At 29.4% G+C, this 25,445-nt stretch overlaps 1 protein-coding gene across 4 annotated transcripts in view; it reads right to left on the reverse strand.

The window, feature by feature from the left end:
• Nucleotides 1–25,445, reverse strand: part of LOC126737802 (apoptosis-stimulating of p53 protein 1) — a 413,921-nt gene that overhangs the window by 314,153 nt on the left and 74,323 nt on the right. The window contains exon 1 of one of the 4 annotated variants that reach the window (XM_050442860.1): nucleotides 16,583–17,011. The exons of 2 other annotated variants lie outside the window; for them this stretch is intronic. The gene's annotated coding sequence lies outside the window, so the exon portion shown is untranslated. Of the gene's footprint in view, nucleotides 1–16,582; nucleotides 17,012–25,445 lie in introns of those variants that run through there. One more of the 4 variants, XM_050442864.1, reaches the window with a different exon arrangement.

Below are 25,445 nucleotides of genomic sequence, written 5' to 3' on the forward strand. Positions count from 1 at the left end.
TCATTAATACATACAGAAGATATAGACGGTCTATCCATTGGTGCAAAAGTTTATATAAAAATTTAACTGACTAGCATTCATAAGACTAGTGAATTATACAACAATGTAGTGATCTCCGTAGTAAATAGGCCCAAGTCCTTAATCAGATAAACTAGTTCCAAAGGGATATTTCTTAGGTTGTATTAAAATATAATTGGATTTTTTATCTGGTGTAGGAAATAATTATGCATTTACCAATATTCAAATCAAGACGGTTCTGGATACACCAACGATTAACCGAATCAATATTTCTTTAAACAGACATGCAGTCCAAGATTGAAGTCGTCGGCATATGCTAATTTGAGGCATTTTATAGAAGAAATGAAGACGTTAATAAATATTTTAAATATAAATGGCCCCAGATTTGATTCTCTTGGGGTACCCCTGAGGTACGTTTGGGGACTTGATCGATTTGTTAGATATGAAGTTACCACATCAATGAAGTTCTTAGAGAAACTAAACTAATATTTAAGTTTATTCAGCAATACCCAATGGCCGATCTTTTTGAAACGCCCTTTAATAATGTGTGTAGATTACGTCTACTTGGCTCCTTTCATTTAAAGCCTTGTAGCTAAAGTGGAGAAAACAGGCAAGATTGGTGATGCAAGATCTGCCGAAAATGAAGCCATGCTAATCGACAGATAGTAGATTATTAATATTGCTATAAATATATCTATACAGGCTTATCTTGGGGATTTTAGGAAAGTTGCATTATAGATTGAAATAGGCCTATAATTCTCGACAGGCCCGCCATCGCTCTTTTTTAGAATCGTACATACTTTGGCCGTTTTCCAGCACTGGGGAGGTATACCAGTTGAAGTATTAGATTAAATAGGTATAGTAAAGGGTTACTTAAGAGACATGCGCAGTCACTTGGTACTGCGTCAGGTCTAGAAGTAAATTTGTTTTCAAGGGATTTGCTTGCATTAAGTATATCTATATGACATATTGTGGAAGTATTAATGTAAGTAGAAATTGACTGATTTAAAGCAAATGGTAAGTTAGTGTCTGATAAGTCGTTGTAGATAATCTAAAAATATTGACTAAAAGCTAATGCAATATTAGAGGACCTCCTTGTACATATTAGAATTGGCACTTTTCATGGATCCGGCTGTTTCCGGCATTGTAATTTTTTGCTTTGGATATAAGACCAAAATTAAGTTGGATTAGTAGGGAAGTCCTTTTTAGACTTTTTTTTTTATATTGGTTATACAAGATGTAGACCTGCTGTTTCTTATCAAGACATGCAATAATTTGTATTTATTAGAAAATAGCTATGATCTATGCAACCTAAATTCCCTCAACATTTTTTCTTTTTTATAGATATTTTTGATAATGTCCCTATCAAACCATGGTGGAAAACTTTGTCTTTTTGCTTTGGGCAATACGCTTGCGTCGAAAATATTATCTCACATATCACATAGCTCTGAGGTAGCATGCTCTACGTCCTGAGATAAAGTAACTGGGGTCCAATCAAAGTCTAAAATTAGATCGTGTATGGAGGGAAAATTTACATTTAGGAATTTTTAATTAAAATTAATAAAGAGGGAAGGATGAGGAGAATAATAAAGGTATCTGTCTGTCTCTAAATACCAGAATACTAAAGTTAGCGAAGACCAGGTCTAGACAAGGATGATTTATGTTAGTTATTTAATTAATTTAAGTTAAATTACATATACACAAGAAGTTTTTTATTAGTCTATGTTTGCCATTAGTTAAATCAGACATAAATGACGGAATATTCAAGTCTTCCATATTTAGAACATTTGTGGGTATAATATTTCCAATGGCATATGTTATAAAAATAAAAAAATCTGTGTACTATTGATATAAATATAAGTGATCAGTTCGGTGTACTTTTTTGTCTCATCAACAGTAGTCTAACTTAAATTTGAGTGAACGTCCATTTTTTGCCATTTTTAGATTTCTACTATATCCAATATATTAAGGTCTTCACTATTCGAATATTCTTGAAAATTACATTTTTCTGTTAAAGCACAATTAATTAAATAAAAAAAACATTATTCTATTGCCCTTGTTTATAATATGTCAGAATAAGATAGGGACCTTAGTATCACAATCAAACGTTTTAAATTTTTTTCTATATTACTATTTTATTTATAAATGACTTTATAATTGATCTTTTGATACTGACATATAAAGTTATATCAGAAAAAGTAAGAAATTGTAAAAAATAATATTTTATATTCTTCATTTTACTTGTGAATTTAAATTTTATACGTATTTTCCACGTCTGTTAAATCAAAGGTAAGTAAATAAATTAAATGACGTAGGAAATATATCCTTTTTTTTTACTCATATATTTCATATAAATCGTTCCAAAGCCTATATTTACTTAATGGGTTTATTTTGATTATTTACTCTCAGGGAATTGCGTTCGTTCCAATATTGTGAAATGTCACGAAAGACAGGCAGAAACAAACGGCAAGAGCATGAAGCTATTGTAAAAACCGTATTTACGGTACCCCTAATATTACTTTCTCTCATGCCAAGGAAATTGGATTTTGCGGTACGATAGAGAATAACTATAATTATTGTTTGGCTGTGTCTGCCCTATTTCGCTTTATTGTCCCTTCTCATTTTTTCCGGATTACTGAGGTTTTTTATTGGATTCTATATATTTTATTCTTAATAAGGTTAAGCTGTAACAATCGTATAATCGTAACGTAATAATCTTAATTAAATGATACGTGACAGTTAAATTAACATTCATACAAAAGTTACTTGATTATGTCCAGTTAATGTTCGTCGGGGCGGCAAATGCCGAATGCTAATAATGCTTGTTTGCATATTGATTATAATTTTATCTTCTCTCTATCGGCTAATTGCAACGAAGCGCAGCTTTGCACTTTATCATAAACGTATTTATTTAGATCTGTCAGATTGGTATACACGGCAATTATTGCGCCTATAGGGGGGATTATAGCCAAGGCATAAATAACATGCTCTCGCTAAATATGTGAGAGTAATTTAATCAATAACGCTTAAAAGCAAACGTTTAATATGTCCATTTTTTTTTCAATTTTTACTTACAGAGAATATTTATAGGATTTTTATATTTTTTAGGGTAAATTTGACTCAACTTGGTTTTATTAGCAGTTAGATGTCAGAATATAATATATTATTTGACACAGGCCTTTCGGATTATTAGATAATATACAGAATATTCCATAGAAAAAAGGCATTTTAGAATTTTTGTATCTTGTGTTAAAATTTTAAGCGACCCCACATAATTCAAAATAAATTTCTTAAAGCAAAATAACCTAACGACTATAATATTACCTTTACGATCTTGTCTATTTAAAAATAGGGTAACTAAAGCTTTTCAATTTTTTTAATACTTTTTTTATTTTTCTTTTTATTATTTGCTTGGAAAAAAAATATTGTTTGATTCTTTTTTCTGTGCGGAAAAAATATTTTATATGTAGCATTAAATTTATTAAGGAAACCTTTATTAAAAATATCCTAATAACAGTTTTCTTAAACAATTATAAGTATATAAAGAAATAACCATCTTTTGATAAAGAAAATTAGCTATTTTTACAAAAAAAATTATTTAAATAACTAAAAGTTTATTGGATATTTTAAGACAGTTTTATAACAATTTGAAAACATATTTGGAAATTAAAGTTTTATGAGCTATATGGCTTCAAATGATTTAAAAAAATAAATTATAAATTTTAATGTTAAATAACTTCTCCTTCTTAGGATGTTTTAAAAGTAGTATTTGTATGTATTTTAAAGCTATTTTTCAAAAATAAATTTTTTTAGTTATATAGTTCCAATCATTTGTACAGATTACAGAAACAGGTTTTATGGTAATAAAACCCTATAAATTTAACATTACACATCATAAAAAAAGAATCATTTTTAAAACAGGATTGGCATTTATTTTTTGAATATAACTTCCTTCTGAGAAAGTATGTTCCTGATTAATTATTATTAAACCCTACTTCCCAAATGGACTACTTTAACAAAATAATTTTAACTTTTTTGGATATAGATAGATTTGTTTTTTCTGCTTTTATTTTATTGAATTGTAATGCCTTTTGTGCATTTATATTAATCAAATATATTTCACAACGGGATTAACTTATAGTTTTTCATGTAATTTAGCAAACTACACGAGAAAAAGATAATGTTTATTTAATCGAGAAAAATATTCGTTCACTAAAAAATATTTAAAATGAGAAAAACTCCAATAATTTATTTTATCTACTTGCAATATTTTACATACATCTCAAAATTAGTAATTATATACAAAGTTTAGTAGACACTAAGAAAATTATGGAATATTCCTAAAATATTATTAAATTAAAAAAATAAATAAAACTTAATTAACAAGTTAGCTACAAAAAATAATAAAGAACAGTTATAAAAAAAAAAAAAACCTCGTTAGGAATCAGATTCTTCTTAAAGGGTTAAAAATGGCAATTATGTTAGAGTTTTTAAGAGATATGTTGAGGATACCTATTCTGGTTTCGCCAAGAACCTCATTAGCAACAATCATTCGATTTAAGGAAGATAAATTATTATTAAGAAACACATTAAAGAATTTTTGATTATTTCTAGGTTAACTTTAGGTACATTCAATCGGGTAAAATTGACTAGGTAACAGGCTTTAAATTTAAGGTTATTTATTATATTCTACAAAAATATCACTACCTGTGTTTTTTTTTAACAAGGAGAGAAATTAACTAAGAATTATCCAGGATACTTCTATAAGAAAACATATATCGATAGGAGTTATTATTTGCGACAAAAATATGCCACAGAAATCTTTTTTGGACCTTGTCTACTTGATCTATATGTAGATTCCAAAGGCCTCCATATTTGAGGAGCTTATTCAAGGTGGGGTCTGACTATTGTATTATATAGCCTTGTTATGTAGGAGATTTTAAAATGCATAAAGTTTCTAACAAGAAATCACAGTACTTTAAAGGATTTTTTCATATTATTGGAAAATTGACTAATAGATTTTAAATTTGATTGAAGCAAAACTTTTTTTTATGATTAATGACATTCACCTATTATCAAACTATGTCAAAGAACTGTCCAAGCCTTGCTTTAAATTTAATTTTTTAATTTAACCCTGACTTTTAAATTTCATTTCTACTTTTATTCTTAAAAACAGGAGTTATATCTGCTATTTTTAAAGTTTTAGGAAACTGTCTATATTTATTACCTAAAAAAACTTATATTTTATAATAAAAAATAAATATTATTCCCATATTTTATATTTACACAAACAAGTGAATAACAGGTTTTATGTTCCAATAAGCCTCAATAATAGTCTCTTTGCTAATATGTATTCAAATAGGGTTATCATATCTAAAATACTATAAATCTTACCAATGTGTTGACGACATATAATTTTTGAATTAAGTAGAAAAAAAGAAATACCAATAGCCAATAGCCAATATGTTAAGTGAAAGAAATAATATAACTTGCTCTACCTTAAGATTTCTTTACTGTTATATTTTAGAAATAATGCTAATTCATGCCTGGGTCTAAGCCATTTAAATTTCTGTCGTATAGTCTATTCACCTGGCCTCAAATTACTAGATATAATAGTAATACAATATATTCAGAAGTTTTGTCCAAGGTATCTCTAGGAAGTTTAAAACCTGTATCTCATAAACTGTACAAATTTTGACATGGACAAGAAACCTTAACTTCACTCCTTTCTTTTTTATGACGGCTTTACAACTATATAAATTTGCTTAGGTAAAAAATCTTTAACATCGTATCCGATATGTTATCTCTGTCGAGAAAGCTTTAATAGCAAACTTACTAACTTGTTTTGTGTAGTACTTTTCAAGTTATCTGAACCGTAAGGAACTTCTGGAGCATTCCCCATACATTTCCTGGCGTTTCAGGCTGTAGCAAGACAAACTGCTCACTGCATCTTTATCTGTATTTTTCAAGCAGATTTCTGTTATTTGATACTACTCGTTGACAAGAGTTATCTGCCTCATATTCTTATCTACAAGTATCTTTAAAACATCTGTAACAGAATCAATTGTGCAATTCTACTCCATTTTGCTACTCCGGTTTTTGATCACGTTGTGGTAAGAAGTAACGTGAATGTCAATTTCCTAAACCTCGGTAATACTTTAAGCGATTGTTTTAACTCCTATAATTTAAACGAAGTAATTAATAAGCCAATAAGAATTACTGAAACAACAGCCATTTTTCTGGATCCAATACTATTTAGCGGTTCATCTCTTTTATTAGTCATCATGTTATAAATATAGATATGATTTCAGATCATAGTTTTACTTATTGTCACCTTAAGGTGACTGTTGGGTCGGTATGAAAACTTTATACTTTTAGATGTTTTAAACGATAAGACTGTTAAATATACAGATATGCAAAATGTAGATTGGACCAACATATATCAGAGTTAGGACATTACTGATAATTTTTTTTTAACTGAAAACTTGTTCAATATCTTTACGGGCCTGTACGAACTATAAGACTCAGCCGCCAGCTCCTTGACTTACGGATTGGTTGAATTTTATTTTAGAACAGCGTGACATAACTTTTAATTAATTTAAACGAAGCAACACCACAACTAATTGGAATAGCTATAAAGAGCTTCAGAGCTTTGCCCTAGCATCCGTAAGGCGAGAAATAGCTGCTTATTTGAAATACGCCTCTAATGGGAATACCATAACTATATGAAAACGTTTAAAAATTGCTGAAGTCATGACAGGGTTAAAGGCGGAGTTGCCTTTAGAGCTGCAAGACCCTAATAGGATAAATGACTCTTTTTTATCAATATTTAAACAAAGTATAGCTGATCCTCATACATTTTTAAAGTGAAATAGACGTGATTCCACTGCTTTGGACTTCTCGTTACCTACTCTGGCATAGATACCTAGTCATTGACGAGTTAAAGTCAAATGCGCCAGATATTAATGACATGACACTTTTTATGGCGAGTGTTAGCATCCCTATTTTATTGGATCATTTTACTTATATAATTAATGTATACCTTAAGGAGAAATGTTTTCCCTTAGCTTGGAAGACGGCTGTTAACTTTCCTTTATCTAAATAAAAATAAAAAAAAATAAATTTTAGTCAAGGCACTTAAATCATGAGATGCTTGGCTCATTTACCTAGAATTTAAAAATATTGCATTTAAATAAAACAAATGCGGCAATACACTGCCGGAAATAAAATAACAATTGGCTTTAAAATGTCATAAAGCACCTGAAGTTAGAAGTTTATTTTTGGCTCAAGTATCTGAACTAATCTAAGGCTCTTGACGAGCCTTAGATTTAGCGAGATTCTTGACTCTTGACTCAGTCAAAAATATTGAACTAAAATCAGACAAAAGCAATAACACAGTGCCTGAAATAAGAAGTAAATTTATAACTTAACTACCTATAAATATTAAATGCTATGATCACTTTAGATAAAAATTAATTTAAGTCAAGGCAGCTGTATGACTCTTGCCTGTTTTGAGTAAGCTTTTTGAGAAAATGGTGTACAGATAAATGTTTTCTCTTGTTGATAGTGTCAGTTTGCTGACTTTTACTCAGTTAGGTTTTCGTCCCGGTTTTTTTAAGACAAGCTACTTACTATAAGCTTACTATACTACTCTTACTCGATTATTCAAAAGTTGTTTGCTTTTTTAAATCGTATGAGGTATTGTGAATTAGGCTCCAAATATATACTTCTTGTAAACAACACGTGATCACGTTTTGGATTTTCCCCTTGAACAGTAGTTCAGTGCGGATTTGTTTTTTTTACTGATTCCTCGCCTTAAGCATACCTCAAGTAACTCTTAATTCTTTTATCAATTTTTTTATTTATTTAAAATTACTACAGTATTACATTTTGAATAATTATCTAAATTTAAATATCTCAGTGGAATTTAATTTTTTCTATATAAATGGAAGTGACTATGTAAACTCTTGGATGATTATATCAATCTGGTGGACCTATGGATTGTTATTTGAGTTTTTCCCAAATTATTTTCAGCTCTTAGGATCTAGGTACAAGCATAAATATAGGTCATCATTTTCTTGATTAAGGGGGGCTTATATTACCATCATAATATATCAGGGTTTGGTGCAAAATATTTAAATCAAGTGGCGCTCTTATTAAAATTTCTCCCACTACCTTCTCCACTGTCTAAAAGCTGGCGGCCACCAAATTTCTGAATCTTTTAAAACAAAATTTGCTTTTCTGGACTTAGTAATTTTTTTTTGTGGTTGGATAGTAGGTATGACTCACACGGGTTGGAAATAAATTGGTTTGAACCGAGTTACGCGCTACAAATTAAGTACACCTCAAAGTCATTTGTGGGGTTAAAGACTTTCTTGTAACCTACATAGGCTGCAAGAATTCTCTTCTTGGTATATTCCTGATTACAACGATACAGTCAAAAGGTTTTCACTATATACAGGGTGTCCCGAAAGTAATGAGACATAGAACAACAGTAGATTCCTTACATCAAAATAATGTGATTGAGGTCAACTTGCCTCATCGTAACTGAAATATAGGGTATCAAAGTATTATTTGATTTTTCGTTTTTTTCTCATAGGTCCTGAACCAAATGACATACTGACATGAAATTTAAAACATACGAGTCTTTTAAAAAGGAAAAATAAAATTTCGTATACAGTTTTTGGGTTTTTGGTAATGGGCGCTCGTTGTGTTAGTTTTTACTTCAAATCGCCTAACTGTTTTGTAGCTCCGTAAATTGGTTTGAAAAGTAACAAAATAATTTTCTTTTTAATATTACATAACAGCAACCATTTTCAACATAATCACCATTTTTCAAAAAAAAAAATTAAATAATATTTATTTACTACTTTATTTAAATCGCATCTAGTAAATAGTAAATAGTTAATAGCAATGTATATAGCAAATCCATCATGTATCTCTCTGTAATTTTGCAAACTATTAAAAAAAATCCAATATCCATTAAAAGATGTTTTTTTTATGTTCCAGTTAATGAACTTTTAATTATGTTACAAGAAAGTGACGTGCTTTTTAAACTAATTTCCTTCCAGGTTATCTTAAAACTGGTTCAGTACTACTGTAATAAGCGGTCATTACGAGACCGATAACCATAAATCTTTATTTTGTGTAAAGCGAGTAGTTTATCGCTAATAAGAGCTACTACCAGATTAACCGGCTGTAAGTTATTTTACTGTGCAGTCAGCCAGTCCTACTTTATGACAGCATAGTTTTATTATATCAACGGTCTGAACTCTCCTACGCTCGCTTCTATGAGGAGTCGCTTTGCACAACTCCAATAACATGTCATAACTACATTGTACGGTCGAGGAAATCGGTTTTTCCACGAATCATGAATGAAAGTACGCGGTTTACATGTATATTATTTTGTTAGGAGCTGAAGGTGTGGCGTGCTGAAGCAGATAAGACTTTGCCTCTGGCTTTATTGTTTTATAAACAATAATACTACATTTTGAATATTGATTTAATGCAGATTTGTTTTTTAATAAATATTAAAAACACCCGTTACTTTTTCTACTACCTTAGAGCATCTTCAAATTTTATTTGTTTCGTATAGTTTGCAGAATAACTTTAAAAAAATATTTTTTTCTATTATTTCTTAAAATGTTTTAAAGAGAAAGTGAGAATGTTGAACTTATCTGCTATTTTTAAATAACACTATTTATGTCCTGTAGTAGTTTTCTTATACAGATTTCATAATTACACACGTAAGTAGTATACTAATCCTTATAAAATATTTCAGAACATTGAACTTTTAATATTAGACTTAAAAATGACCTAATCAGGCACTTATCTTAAATTACCCAAATGTGATATTTATTTTGTTAAAAATATTTTTTAAATATTTTACTAGTATTAAGTTAATTATTACTGTGGATGCTTGAAAAACTGTATAGTTCTAAGCTATTATATCAATAAATAATCGTAAAAAAAGTTGATTAGAATAAATAGTTTTATTACAATCTAATTTTTATAGGTCAATTAAAACATTTTTGATATACCCCGACAACAAAACCGATTACAAAATAAACCATATAGTAACAGTAAATTAAAAACAATTTCGATTGTTTGCAAAATTTCCATTTTACTCTGGTTAATTGGACATTTGCATAATGTTTACATTTCGTAATCGAATTATTAAATTTATCAGCACCCGTTGATATTTGATTTAATATTAATTATTATTATAATTTCTAACTGTAGTACTGTATGTCCATTTAAATTATAGCATATATGCACGACAATTAATCAATCATGTCCAATTATGTAATATCTGTTAATTGTTTCTCGGTATCTCATGTATAGGTATTATCGGTAGCAATAAAATTTGAATCATATATAGATTAATCCAAGTATTAAGAAGAAAGTAAACAAAGCATTTATATTTATGTTTTTTTTTAATTATTTTTTTATCCAGTTAATTCTTTTGAATAAGACCAAAGTTGAATTTAACACAAAATATATTTTTGTAATAAAATGTCTTTGCTTAAAAGTACAATTTGTACAATTTTCTGCAAACTATTTTTAATTTTACTGGAAATGTTAAAGCCTCATTAGGTAAAAAATGTTATGTTTAATTTGGTTAGTTTTTAATACTAAATATAGGGATTAAGTACACAACATTCTTCTTAATTATTTTTTTTTCATTTCTACCCTATAATTTACATTCTATTTTTAAGGGAATTTCTTAAACCTCATGACAAACATATGATCAAAGCCTAAAACGAAAGTAGGTAGGTAGATATAACACACACACACACACACATATTCTACTTTCTTCTTAATAAGGAGTGGTCAGATTCCTTTCTTTAAACACATATAATTATATGAGCCTTGATGCAGTGCGTTTTTTGTTTAAAAAAAAACAAAGGAATATTTTCTCTTTATATAATAATTGATTCTTTACCAGATGTTCAAAATGCATTAAAATATCTCTTGCCTATTTGAAATATTGATATAAATTACTACTTCGATTTCCTATAGTAAAATTACTGTAGAATAATCATTCTATTTGCCAGTTATTTAGGAAATGGCATAGCATAAGAACGGCCGGCAGATGTTGTTATACTTTGTGTTTGCCACCTGCGGCATCGAAACCCGTTAAAATTATTGTTAGTCATCTGCCGCGGGTATTATACAGGGTATCTATAATAGCACGGTAATACTAATTTCAGTTTCTAAGTTGTCTAAAATGACCTTTATTTTAACTGTTTTGTTTTTTCCTACAGATAATTGTTCAATAATACTGTAAATAATTTTTTATGAATTTCTATGATATTCTTCTTCTTTTCGGAAGCTTTTCTGGTTAATCCAAAAAGGATGGTCCTAGCTGCTAATAGTGTAAAATAGACAATCGTGTCGAAAAAACTGTAAGATGCTTCCATTTTTGTTTTTTTTGGGTCTTAACTTTATTAAGTTACTCCATTTTTTTATAAATAAAATTCATATTAGATTATATTCTTTTTAGGCAAATAAATAATTACCATAAAATGAATCTGGCCTTTATTAAGTAACACTAGAAAATATATCAAAATGTATAGGTCGATGAGACGGGTAAAAATAATTTGCTGACCAAAAATCAAAATGTGCTACCAAAGCTATTTATCATCAAAAACTATGCGAAATCGATAACTGATGTTACTATACATATAAATGCTTGCTACCAAAAAATAATTGAAGTAGCACCCCTCTAAGGGGTAGTTTGTTCTTGTCAATTTCTGATAAAAACGTGCTACCAAAGCTATTTACCGCCGGAAACTATTCAAAATCTATAACTGATGTTACTATATATATAAGTACTTGCTACCAAAAAATAATTGAAATAGCACCCCTCCAAGGGGTAGTTTGTATTTGTCAATTTCTAATAAAAACGTGCTACCAAAGCTACTTACCGTCGAAAACTATTCAAAATCGATAACTGATGTTACTATACATATGAGTGCTTGCTACCAAAAAATAATTGAAATAGCACCCCTCTAAGGGGTAGTTTGTTCTTCACAATTATTACTAAAAACGTGCTATTAAAGTATCCTACAGTCGGAAACTATTCAAACTTGGTATCTATTATAATATGTATAAATGCTCTCTACCAGAATATCATAATTGAAGTTGCACGCCAGCAGGGAATGGTTTATCTTTGACAATTTTCATTAGCTACCTAAACTATAAAACTTGCTTCCTATTTACCTTAAGGGACTATTTAATCATGATTTTTAATTTTTGTTGTTGTTGTTGGGCATTAGAAAATTTGAAGAAGTAAAATAAACGCAATATAAATTTTCTGGTACGTAATTTATAATACATTAACATTTCCTGGTATAATATGTATTTTATTTGTTATGCGAGTATTAAAACTAACCAATTATGTTTATGAATCCTGACATGTTGAACAGATAAGTTGTTTGGGCTTTTGTTGAAGACCTATGCAGTTGTGGTGGTACCAATGATAGCATTTCATACAGAAAATCATCTCTTCAAAAATATTGGAACACTTGGCTGCACCAATATGACAGAAACCGGCCGTATCCTCATCCCAATAATAAACTGATACACACTGTAGAAATTGTAATGATGTCGTAGTTGGTTGTTTTCCTTTATGATAATGTTTCCTTTAAAGCCTGCTGTACCTTTCTCTACTATATTTTTATCATAAGCAAAGGTACGGAAATTTGAAGTTGTAGTGTAAAATAAATCAGTCAGTTGTTTTTTAATGTGAATTCTGTAATTGTTGATTTCTCGAGATTGATGGTATGCTAAAACCTTGGAAGATCCGGTAATTATGAGTTCAGACAGAAGAATGACATAAGCGCCACAGTCATATGAGTTATACTGAACAGGTACATCTGTTGGCCGGTAGAGATTCCAATTTTCGGATAAACTTATGTGCTTTTGTTGATGAACGAAATTTAGTACTTCCATGACGAAGATAATTTCATTGCGATATACTATATCACTTCTTATACTATTTAAGCATAGTATAGTATTGAACTTTTTCAGCACCACTATCAAAACAAAATGTTTATTTTTACAAACCGAAATTAATAAAATATCCTTTTCGTAAAGTCCAAATTTTAGAAAATAATTTGCAGCAGTCTTGAAACTATTATTATCTGATTCTAAGAAATTAACTAAATATCTTTCCACTGGAAAGATATCAACCGATGCTTTTATCTTTTTTCGTTTACTAGAAAAGCTAAATAAACATCAATTATCACATCTGACAAATAAAGGTCTTTGAAGTTTACACCTCCTTCATCTTTCACAAGACATTCTAAATCCTTAGGATATATCTGTCTACCATAGATGATGCACTGTTTATTATTCTCAAATTTAAATGTTTTTGTAACATTCAAATCTGAAGCCATTTCTCGAGAACATTAAATAAAATACAAGAATAAAGAATTTACTGACTCTGTAAAAGATAAGAGGTTAAAATGTACTCACCGAGAGTAAAACTTTAAAAAAAGCCCTTTCGCTTTCCTCTCATATAATCCCATTTACATATTGAATTTATTGATTATATTATTATTTAGTAATCTAGTACTCTTCTTTCTCTAACAACTAGCTAGTGTCACCTAAAATAGTATGAGGGCTTCCCCCTGAATGCCTAACTGCCGCTAAACAGTCTAGCATCAGTAGCATCCCACCGAACAAAACTACCACTTAGAGGGTCGCTATTTCAATTATTTTTTGGTAGCAAGCACTTATATGTATAGTAACATCAGTTATCGATTTTGAATAGTTTCCGGTGGTAAATAGCTTTGGTAGCACGTTTTTATTAGACATTGACAAATACAAACTACCCCTTAGAGGGGTGATACTTCAAATTGTTTTTAGGTAGCAGGCTGTCATACATATACTGCTATTAGATATTAAGTTTGAACAGTTTCTCTCTGTAAATAGCTTTGGTAGCACGCTTTTATTCTTGGTCAGTAAATTACACACCACCCGATGAGACCACTAACAAGTATAATAATATATGAATAATAAGACTACTCCCAAAATTCCAATCTCAAACTTGGCTTTAAGATTAACAATAATAAGAGTTATATTATTATATTGGCAACATAATGATACAGTAGCCGATATTTATCAGATTGTCTGATTTAAGAGAAGAAATGTAATAAACTTATACTTAAACTTAAAAGTCAACCTTACTCTTACTTGCAAATAATATCACGTTAAATTTTACGGAGTCTATATTAATTAAAATTATTTTCTGAACAATTTGTGAAAAAACTGTTTGTGGGCAAATTTGTGTATATGTTGATTTATTAGCCACATTACTGGCTTTAATGACGTTACTAGAGTCAAATTAAAAATAGAAATGTGTCTTATCAGCATGAGTAACCGTCTTGTAGTGTTTTATTTGCAAGTAAATCATGTTTTTTTAAAATTCGCATCAATTTATTAAGATTTTGTAAAACTACTACGTTCGAGATATTTTATGTCAAGAAATAGTTGGCATATGAATTTTATTTCTTAATTGGAGTCTAGTCTTAAAATGTAATATTATTTAGGTATTAATGTCCACAACAAAGGATATATTTAGGTATTTTCACGATTATTGGATCTGAAATGACTACTGACATAATTTTTTTAAAATTTTTAACAATTTTTTTGTTCAATTACGACTTAAATCATTTTTTAATGCAAATTTTCTCACGCAATTATCGCAAGTATATACAAGTTAGTTATGTACGTCTACCACTTAATTTACTACTTACTTGGATTGATTCCCCATTTTATTATCCAATTACACTATCTTAACCCTCAGTTCATTTCATTAAAAAAAATTAATTAAATGTCAGTTTTTAACAATATTTTGATATCTACTAGATTTGCTTTTTCAAGTTGATTGTAAATTATTTAAGATACCATCTTCTAAAGTAATTGTATTTTCGGTTGTAACAATTTTTTAGGAATATTAGGCTTAAAATGCATTTTTTAATAAACTCACCTCTGAGTAGAGTTAAATAATACGTCGTTACAGTTATAATCTAGCTGGGCAGAAGAACAATTTTCTAGATATTTAAGATTATTATTTTTTCTTTAAAAATCAAAACCATTAACCTGATCTAATTTTTACTACCAGTGAGAAAACAGAATTTTCAAGCTACAGATATTGAAGCTATAGCTACTGGAATTTAAGATAACTTGAACTTGATCCAAATTTAAGAGTATATGAATGGTACCTAATGCTTCGTTTTTTTATACTTAAATAAGTGGGCATAGGTAGCATTGCCTTGCAATGTTCTTTTTTTACATAATTAAGTAAACCATAGATAACAACCTTTTAAGAGATATTACAATGCACGTTGATGATAAAATTTTGTTGACTACATATTATTCCTTATCCTACTTACAATGTGGCTATGCTTTACTTGCCTGCTCAAGCAAATAGGACTTTTGAACTCCAGAAAAAACACTTCAAGCCATATTACGATCAAGAAAACTTACATGAATATCATACTAAAAGTGAATGTCATTTTATTCCTGGCTTAAAAATAATATCAGGGTAAACTATCTAAAAATAAATAGGTCATGTACTAGTGCAAACCATTTTTCTAAAATATCTAAATTATCTGCAAATTTTTGAATATTTGCTAAATTTTAATTTCAACTTTGGGTTTAAGTTGTCTTTGCCTATAGTTTTGGGTAGTTATGCAAATAGAGACAACATTTATTATGGTCTATAATTTTTAGCAAATTTATATCCAAATAAAGTAAATTATTAACATTCTGCTTTTCTTCGATATTTCACCTTTTATTTTAAAAGAATTATTTACTAAGTAAAATCTTAAAAAGTTAATTTTTTGTATAATAAATGGACATTTTATACAAGATTTCTATTTCTCATGGTTTACTTTAAATATCTAGAAAAACAATTTATTTAATTTATGCTTCTCATATAATTTATACTATTTACATAAACAACATTTAAGAAATCTTCTTGTGTATTAAAGCCTGTACTTTATAAAAAAATTGTAATATATCGTAAAATGGACAATCTATTTATGGCAAAAGTCAACTGAAACCAAAACAACTTTCAATTCAGTTATGACTGGTGCAAATTCAGATTTTTCTAAACATTTTTTCCCTATTTGGGTCAAAATTTAATTTTATGCAAATATGCAAGACACATAAAATATTGTTTAATTTCTACTAAGATCTCTCTCATAGGTTAGGAATCGAGGTCATATCGTCAAGATGTTTATTAAAACGGTCGATCGGGTATTTGCAAGACAGCTTAACCTTATTTATTTATTAAGTTTATAAGTATAGGGGCTTAACGTTAAACTACATTAGAAAATTAAACAAATAATCTATTTCAGGTATTTGGCTTTAATTTTTTTTTTATAAAGAAAATCTTCAATTTCATTAATTTTTTTAAATTTTCAGTTACTTTTTTTAAAATATTCAGGGTTATTTTAACCAGAATTCCCAACTTGTTTGTTGGTTTTCGTGTTTTGCTGGTTTACTTAAAAATAAAAAAGCCGGTACTACTCTTAAGATTTGTACCTACCTATTTGATTATTCTCCTATTCCAGTCAGCAATATCCAGTATACGAAACGGCCACTAAACTATTCAAATAAAACCAAAACAAGTACCTAAAGAGAGGCAGTTGCTCCGTGCCCGATGAAAGTCGTGCTTAACTTTTGCATTCCAAATCTTCGACGGGTAACGGCCACACTTTCTCACACGAAATTTCCACAATCAATTCACAAAATTCACATCTGATTCAAAACACCACACCCACGAACAAAACGCGTCCAATTTCTATAGAAAAAAAACAACGGCCACTACATCAAAGTTAAGAGAAAAATTCAAAAAAAGATGCGAAAAAAACCGTTGAATTCAGTTCCGCGACGAGACCTACCTACGTTGGAACTAGTGGTACCGCGCTGGTACTCGAAAGCAACCTGTGTAGTCGTTGGTCGTAGGCTGGGGGAGTCGGGGGGTTAACGGGGGACATTATACCACCGTAGCATGGTCTTACCTGTAAAATGTGGTCGCGGTACTGCGTGGTTTCATTTCAACGCCAGTCACGATGTGTTGGTTGGATTGTCTGCTCTTTGCTCTGCTGCGGGCAAAGAGTACCGGACCGGCCGGCTTTACGTTATAGTACTCGTATACGAGGGTATTTTGATATTTTCTAATTTAATTCCGAAATAATTAATTAAATTTTATTTACTTGTATTGTATAACGCGGATTATCAAATAAAGCTGCTGGCCCAGGCTTTATTGAATGTTAAAATTTTAAATTTTTAAGAATATTTCTTAATAAATCAGTTAAGGATTAGAATTTATTTATGTTTTTCCTACCTTCTTAGGACTCATTTAATAACCGTTTTTTGCACTTAATTAGATAGCATATTATACTATCTAATTAAAGAAAAAATAATAAAAACCCCAAGTCTTTGTCAAAACATCCTATGTATATGTCTTAAAGGTTACATGTTTCCCTAATAAAGCATCATCAGACCTTATAAATTAGATGACCTGCTTAGTACTCACTCTCTACACTATCTAATGAAGTGCCATATGATATTTTTTTAATATACTATATAGAAAAAAGTAACAAACAAGAAAAACATAACAAGTATTTGCTTATAAATACTAATTTTGTTGACAGTATTGGTGAATTTATAAAGTATCTTAAAAGCAAAGTTTTCATTATTTCAAATAATTTTTTTTTAAATAGAGAGCCTGTATATTTTACAAAATTTGTATTCATTATTTAATCCTGCATAAAAACCGTAAAATACATTATACGTTAAAAATAGATGATTGTTTAGATAATTGCTTATTATGATGATATTACTTATTTATTATTCAATCTACTAATAAAATAGTTAAAAACGAATATAAAATTAGAATAATTTAAAAAAACTTATAGTAAATGTTCTAACAGCTGATTGTTCTCGGTTTTACAGAGTTCAAACCTTTTTATTGGCTCAGTGGTACCCTTCTTATTACTTCTTCCAGAATTGCTCTACAATCACGTGTAACTTTGTTTTTTAAATCCTTCAAATTTCTTAGCTCTTCGACGCAAACTTATCCTTTCAAATATCCCTACAAGAGAAAATCTAGCGGTGTTAAGTCAGGTAATTGAACCACCTAGCAGGACTCTATTTCTAATTCAATACCTTCCAAATCTATTTTCATGGAAATTTGATACAATCTACGAGTTATGAGATAAAGCACCATCTTGTTAAAGCCACATATTACGTCGTTCTGCTAGAGGAACAGTAGTGTTGATAGGATCTCTAAGAACGTCTAGGACCATTAAAAAGTCCAATCCACCAGTATTCCCCAAATATTCTAGAGTGGGCTTCTCGGACGCAATTTTTTTCTGTAGACCAATAATGACTATTATGACGATTTACGATTCGATTATTGTGAAATCGTGATTCGCCACTTCACATAATTTTTCATAGGATATTTGGGTCATCATGTAACCGACTTGATACAAAGGCTATAAATTTTACTCTTCTCTGATAGTCACTTGGCTGTAAATGTTGCACCAAGTGAAGTTTGAAAGGGTGGTAGCCAGAACTTGCTGCCCTGAATATCTGGGTATATTTATATCTAAATAGAGTATCGAACTGGATATATTGATTTCTGACATGCCACGTACTAATATATGTGAAATGCAAGGACATTTATTATGTTCGCTTCATTTCTTACGGGTCTTTCATATGATTTCAGATTTTTAGACTTCAAAAATAACCAGTTTGCATTTTTCTTTTCACACTTTTGAACGTTCTGTGCGATGGCTTTGGGCGTTCTGGAAAACGTTCCTGATACAGTCGTCTTGCATCTCGAGAATTTTTCTGACATTCACCGTATATCAACAGCATGTCGACATAATAATTACCTGTAAAAAGTGAAGGTATTTTAGTACAAAAATACCGTAACCGTTCTAATTATTTTTTTAAATAAATCTGACACTGTCAGAGTGCCATTTTAATATAATCAAATTTAATTAATCAACTTTTATGGTAAGAAATGTAACTACTTAAATAGGTAGGTAAGTATTCGAGTTATTTTATTTACGTAGATACTTTTTTACTAACTTATCTTAACGAAAACCATCAATATTTGACGTATAGTGTATTATACGTTTTTGGTGTGGAATTAAATAGGGAGTAAACATTTGGTAAAATATACAGGGCGTCCATTTAAAAAAATTACTTGACAATGCAAACTTTTTTTTTTTGGGACTCTCGGTACATTTACCAATACTCAACAAAATTAGTATTTCCAAACAAACACTTTTTATTTTAACTTTTTTTTCATATCATATACTATACAGAGGCAAAAAAAATCGTGTGTAAATAGAGTTGGGACACCCTGTTCGCACATTATTTTACCTGTCAACACAAAACATTTAGTTATTATTGTAAAATACAAATAAAAACATTGACAAATTACACATTTGCCACTTGAAATTGGTTTCATTTGTTATCATAATCTTATTACAACATTTGAGATGTATTTACCTGTAGATTTTTATTAAAGATTTTCTCCAATTTTTCACGAAAAACGAACACATGTACATTTTGACTAAATAAGTTACTAGGAAGTAAAATGTAATATTAAACTGATTATATTACAGTTTAAATTTTTAAAGAATGAGGCCATAAGAAAACTAAAAAAATGAGAAAATTGTTAAGTGCTGTCTCATGAAAAAAGTTCAAGCAATCAAGTGACGACATTGACAGGTTTGACTATCAATTACGACAGTGTCAATATCAGCTGTTCCAGTATCAGTGGCGCTTCTCTTTCTAGCCATTGGAACTACTAGCTGTCAAGTGTCAAAAATAAGGTATCCGAAACGTGCTATCATGTGACGTCTCTCTTATTTTACTTTGTCTATGGGTTATTTTTATATAATTAGCGTTTAACAGTTACCACTGAAAAATTATTGATTATGACCTGTGAAATTAAATAGGCGGATTAGTACAAAATTTAAAAATCTAGTGAAATCTGAGAAGATCTGAGTGAAAGGGATAATCTGTATAAAACAGTCCTTGTTCATCAGAGTGATAACCTATGAGCGGAGTAGAAAACAAAACGAAGAGCTTTAGTGAGTTAAATTGAGAACGAAAGAAAAAGTTTTTGCTGCAACCATAGAAAAAATCCTAACTAAGAAATCATTAAAAAATCTCAAGTTCCTTTTGCCGGGTAAAACTCAAACCATACAAAAGAAAATTCTTTGCGGAACAACAACTTGGACGAGGCTACAATAGCACAACAATTTCATATATTTTTTATAGATGGTATCAGTGAGATTCTTTATTATATACCACAACCAAATATCGTTAACAATCCTCAAAAAGTCTAATCTCAACTGATATTCTTCAGAATTTTGAAACAATATCAAAGACAAGGTTGGGACAAGTGGTTAATAACCGTTAATAATTACAAGCGGGGTAATGATGGCATCTCCAAACAGATCCGTTTTGATATCTTTTACGTTACTGAAAATAGTCTGTGAGAAGTTATAAACAGCTCACTTTCAAATGGGGTCTTCCCGAAATCTTGGAAGGTATCAACAGTTAATCCTTTCCCAAAGGTGCTAAATACAAAGTTTTGTTATAAATTATGTCCTATCAATACTGTTCTTATATGTTCATGTAAAGCTCTTAGAAGTATGTATAAAAGAGCAAGAACTCCAATTTTGTGATACTAACCAAATTATACTTTCTAACCAATCTGGCTCTCGCGAACGATACTCTTGTTAATCTTGGTTTTATAATGATATTTTTTTAAAGACAATTGCCTCTAAGAATTACATATTGACTTTGTTTTTAGATTTTAAAAGTGTATTTAAAACTATTGATATATGAAATATATGCTTAGGTAAGTTAAAACACATAGGAGGTAAGCATAACGCTTTAAAATGGTGTAAGTCGTATTCATGTAATAACTTGCAAAGTGTATAGTTTAATAATTTTATATCTGAAATTTTAAATATCGTAGCTCCATTATTGTTTGTATTATATATAAATAATATGGTTATGGCGGCTTAAAAATTAACTGTTTATTTATTGGCAGATGATATGGTTGGTGACATGATTATAGAACTTGGCAATTTATTTAACTAGCTTTGTTACAATAAGTTAAACCTAAATATCGCAAATTATAGTGTTGTATATTTCGTAGAGGCTCAATGACATCTTCTATTAATATTAAACGTATATGTGTTTATGTGGTTGGACAGAAATTAAACTAATTTCTGTCTAATCAAATTTAATACTTTAGAGTAATTTAGACTTCAATCTAAATTTTCCGGCTTATGCAGATTATATCATGAGAACGTTTTTTAAGAAAGTTGGATTCATAAATAGGTAGGACAAAATTTACCAATGAATAAATAAAATAACTTTATATAATGTCATAGCTGTTCTGCATTTACAATTTTGTTAAACTCTTTTATATAAGTGACCGCAATACAAAATCCGTTAACTTGAAAAAATTTAAAAGAGAATAATTTTGTGTATAAGTGTAATTGCTATACGGGGCTAAATGTAATGTGTTTTTTTTCTTTTTATATCTAGCTCTTATATTTATGTTGTAATCTATAATAGCATTAAAATCCTATAATTTACATGCAGTAAAATTTGCTAAGTAAATAAATATATATTGTTGATAATATTTTAAATATTTTATTATTTATATTCGATAAATCTGGGATACAAAACTTATTTAATTTTTGTTTAAATATTTTTTTATTTTTTTTATTTAATTTAAAAAATAGTGCAAAAGATCTTATATTTTTTCCTATCTTTTAATTTATTAAATATCGTTTTAAAATTTTATTTAAGATCTTTCGTAGAAATATTAGATATTTTTTCCATTTTTTTTTATTTATTTTCAAGAAAATCTTTTCTTTAAAATCGAAAATAAATTCACGTTTAGAGCATTGATTCAGGAGTAACGAATTCTCCATCATTTTTAATCATTTATTTAAAAATTCGAAACTTAAATTTAAATTTCTTGAATATTCTTGCATTTTGTCAAAATCAATTAAAATACTTAACCAAAACGTTTAAATATTTAATTAGAATTTTAAAATTTAAATAATTTTTTGTTTTTTATTGCCCTATTAACATACTTTCAGTAACATAGGTCTCATTAAAAAAGTGAAAAATTCCTTAAGTATTTTTTTTACTTTGCATGTTTTTTGATATAATTATTCTTTTAAATCCAACTTTATAAGTTTTTAAAGTTCCGAAATCAATTTCCAAAAAATTCATAATCATAAGTAAAACATTTGATACAAAATGAAAATTTATATTCATAAATATTACTAAAATTATTAACGTATAACACCTTTGACATTAATGTTTGTACTAAATTTTAAATATTTTCAATGCATATATTTCTAGATTACCCAGACAAATTTTACTGAAAGTTTCAAAAATATACTTGGTAGTTAGGCTTTTATGGGCCATTGTTGCTATACTCACAGAAATATATATTTTTATAAGAATGATCATCATAAATATATAAAGCAAAAATATGTAAATATTAAAATACATAAAAAAAGGCAAATACATGACTATTGCTTATATAATTTCAAACATATCGGTGTCAGCACTAACACAATAATCAATAAGATCATTATTTCGAATTAGGAGAATTAAAGCAAAACTCTTGAAAAAGTATATAAATTGCAGCAAGACAAAATATCATCTTGTGTTTAATTAAGTGCCAAAAAATGATTTATCTGAAACCTTATTGGGAAGGCAATTAAGGCATAGTGATAAAAAGATATAGATTAATGGGGCGAGAACTTCACATTTTGACCGAATAAAAACGGCAGCTTTTAGAGGACCATCAATTAATCTTCCTTGATACAAATTCCAACTGTCTTTTGGATTTGGGGAAAAGCTCGGGGGTAAGAGAGAGAAAAAACAAGCCAGCAAGAAAATTCACTCGTCGCCGCTTTTTTATGGTTTTCGGTCCGAACGGATTTTTCACTGTCTGTCAATCGGTAATATATTAAAGCACGTCAAATATAAACATCCCACGTATATATTTATAACGATACACTTTAATAATTCCCTGTCTAATTCCTATAAATTAAAAGTCAAAGAACAGAAAGATTTTTACGATCTATTCAAGTCGCTCCTTCGAAGGCGAGCCGGCGTCGAAGAGTTCCTCATTGTTTCTTTGAAAGTGTCTAATTGGGAGTACATCTTAATTTCAAATGCTTCTTAGCGTGCCTGAGAATTATTTCTCTTGCAAAAATTCTCTACAGTCTCTGAGGTGGGTACGTATAACAATGCCTATTGAAGTCTAAATTTATGTTTTAATATTCGTAATCTACATATATATGAAGCGCTTTTAAATTGGCCTTTAAGCATTTTAATTGGCGTCGAACGATTTGCTTGCAGTACATTTTGCTGATAAATTACCCCTATTAGGAATAACGTTATCATTTAAATTATTCTCAGATCCTTTGCACGGCATTTAAGAAATTAAAGATGGCAAAAATTTAGATTGAAAATTTGCTACTTATAGAATTATCTGGCTCAGATTTAATAATTGTATAGTACTATAATAAAATAATGCTAATTTTTTTTTAAAGATTAAATTACGCAATAAATTTCCAATTTATAATTTAACGAGAGTGAGATACAACAAAAAATGAGTTGCAATAAAAACTTGGAAGTAGTAAAACAACACATTTAAACCCAACAATTACAGTGAACCTTATTAAAATGATCCTGTCATATGCTCATTGCCTGTAATAAGTTCAGTTACGGAGACAGGAGTTAATAAATCCGAAACCGTAGCAAGATAAAATGTGGTAACAAATTTAAATTTTATTTATTTTTTTACGTTTATTACCTAGGTCAATTATAGAGTATGAATAATAGTAAGGAATTATATAATTTACTACAACACTAGCATATCTGACGTTGATAAAAACATTGCAACAGAGAAAATATTTAACTAATTATATAAGATTCTTTTAAATAAACTTTATTTTAATTCCATGTTGTAGGGTGAATTTAAGATCGAAATCTATAATATTGTGATTTTTTTTTAAATGTAGGGTTGTGTTAGATAGAGTAAATGGTTCTCATAATATACCTCATGGCTCCAGGAACAACATACCGGGTAATTGCATTGGTCTGATAAACTAATTGAAGGTAGACAAAGATGTTAAAAATTTTATCGAGTAACTACTGGTATAAGTAGATGCCTACATTTTGGTCAACAGTTTCGAGTGATCAAATTGACAAATGGTAGGGCAACCCCTTATCCTAGAGGCAAAAAATTACCGCTAAAGGTGGAAGAATCAAGAATGAAAATTGATAAGCGGCATGAAGATCTGGAAAGCAATGAAAAACTACCGCATTTAAGGTCTATAAGATATCCCTAGCATAGTTAACATAACAAATTAGAAATGGCCCTATGCCCTTAAATCGACATAGGTCTCGAAGAATCCCTGGAAGTATAAAGGTTTAATTTTCTCATACATGGAATGTGCGAACCATGTAGGAAAGTGGCAGAGCGCATAATATTGTGACATCATGAAAGATTAAATATAATAATAATTGAAACTCAGTAGGCTAAATCTGGACAATGTACAATTCGGAAACACACAATCTACTACTCCGAAAATGTCACCAAGATACACCGAAGTGACGTAGGCGTAATCGGTTCCCTATCTTTAAAAAATACAATAAAAGCATACACTCTCTTTTCAGACAGAATATCACTCCTTTTATATCCACTCGATTTAAATATCATGCAAGTACATACATGCATAATAGCAGAAAAAGATGACGAGACTGTAAAAGAAATTTGCCAATAACTGAGAATAACTGCTTGATAAAAATAATTAAGAAAAACGAGTAAGGGTGACTTCAACGCAAAGATCAGCAGAGGTAAGGTATCAAACGTTATGAGCGAATACAGATTGGGAACTAGAAATTATAGGGAGGATTACTTTTTTCGAACTGCCCTCATGCAGATTTTACACCTGGAAGTCAGAAGATTCAAAAGAAAGAAATGTGGGAAACCAGATTGATTTCATCACCATACCAGAGAGATCCAGAAGCTTAATGATACAGTAAAAACCTATCCCTGGGCTGGCGCTCAATCGAATCACAATTCAGTGGTAGATAAACTGGTAATCAAAGAAAAAGTATAAAAGGAAAGACTAATAAAATTAAACTTAGCATAATAAAATTAAATGATCCTAACATTAAATAACAAATACAAGAATCCCTAATGAGAAACATCGGAAACTTGAGTGAACCCACAATAGACGTCGTTTCTAAATGAGAGGAAATAAAAGGAGCTGTTCAAGTGATAAACAAGACACTTCTATTACAGGATCACGTGAAGAAGAAGTAATGGA

The sequence above is a fragment of the Anthonomus grandis genome, chromosome 6, assembly GCF_022605725.1.
Source record: "Anthonomus grandis grandis chromosome 6, icAntGran1.3, whole genome shotgun sequence".
NCBI classification, from domain to species: Eukaryota; Metazoa; Arthropoda; class Insecta; order Coleoptera; family Curculionidae; genus Anthonomus; species Anthonomus grandis.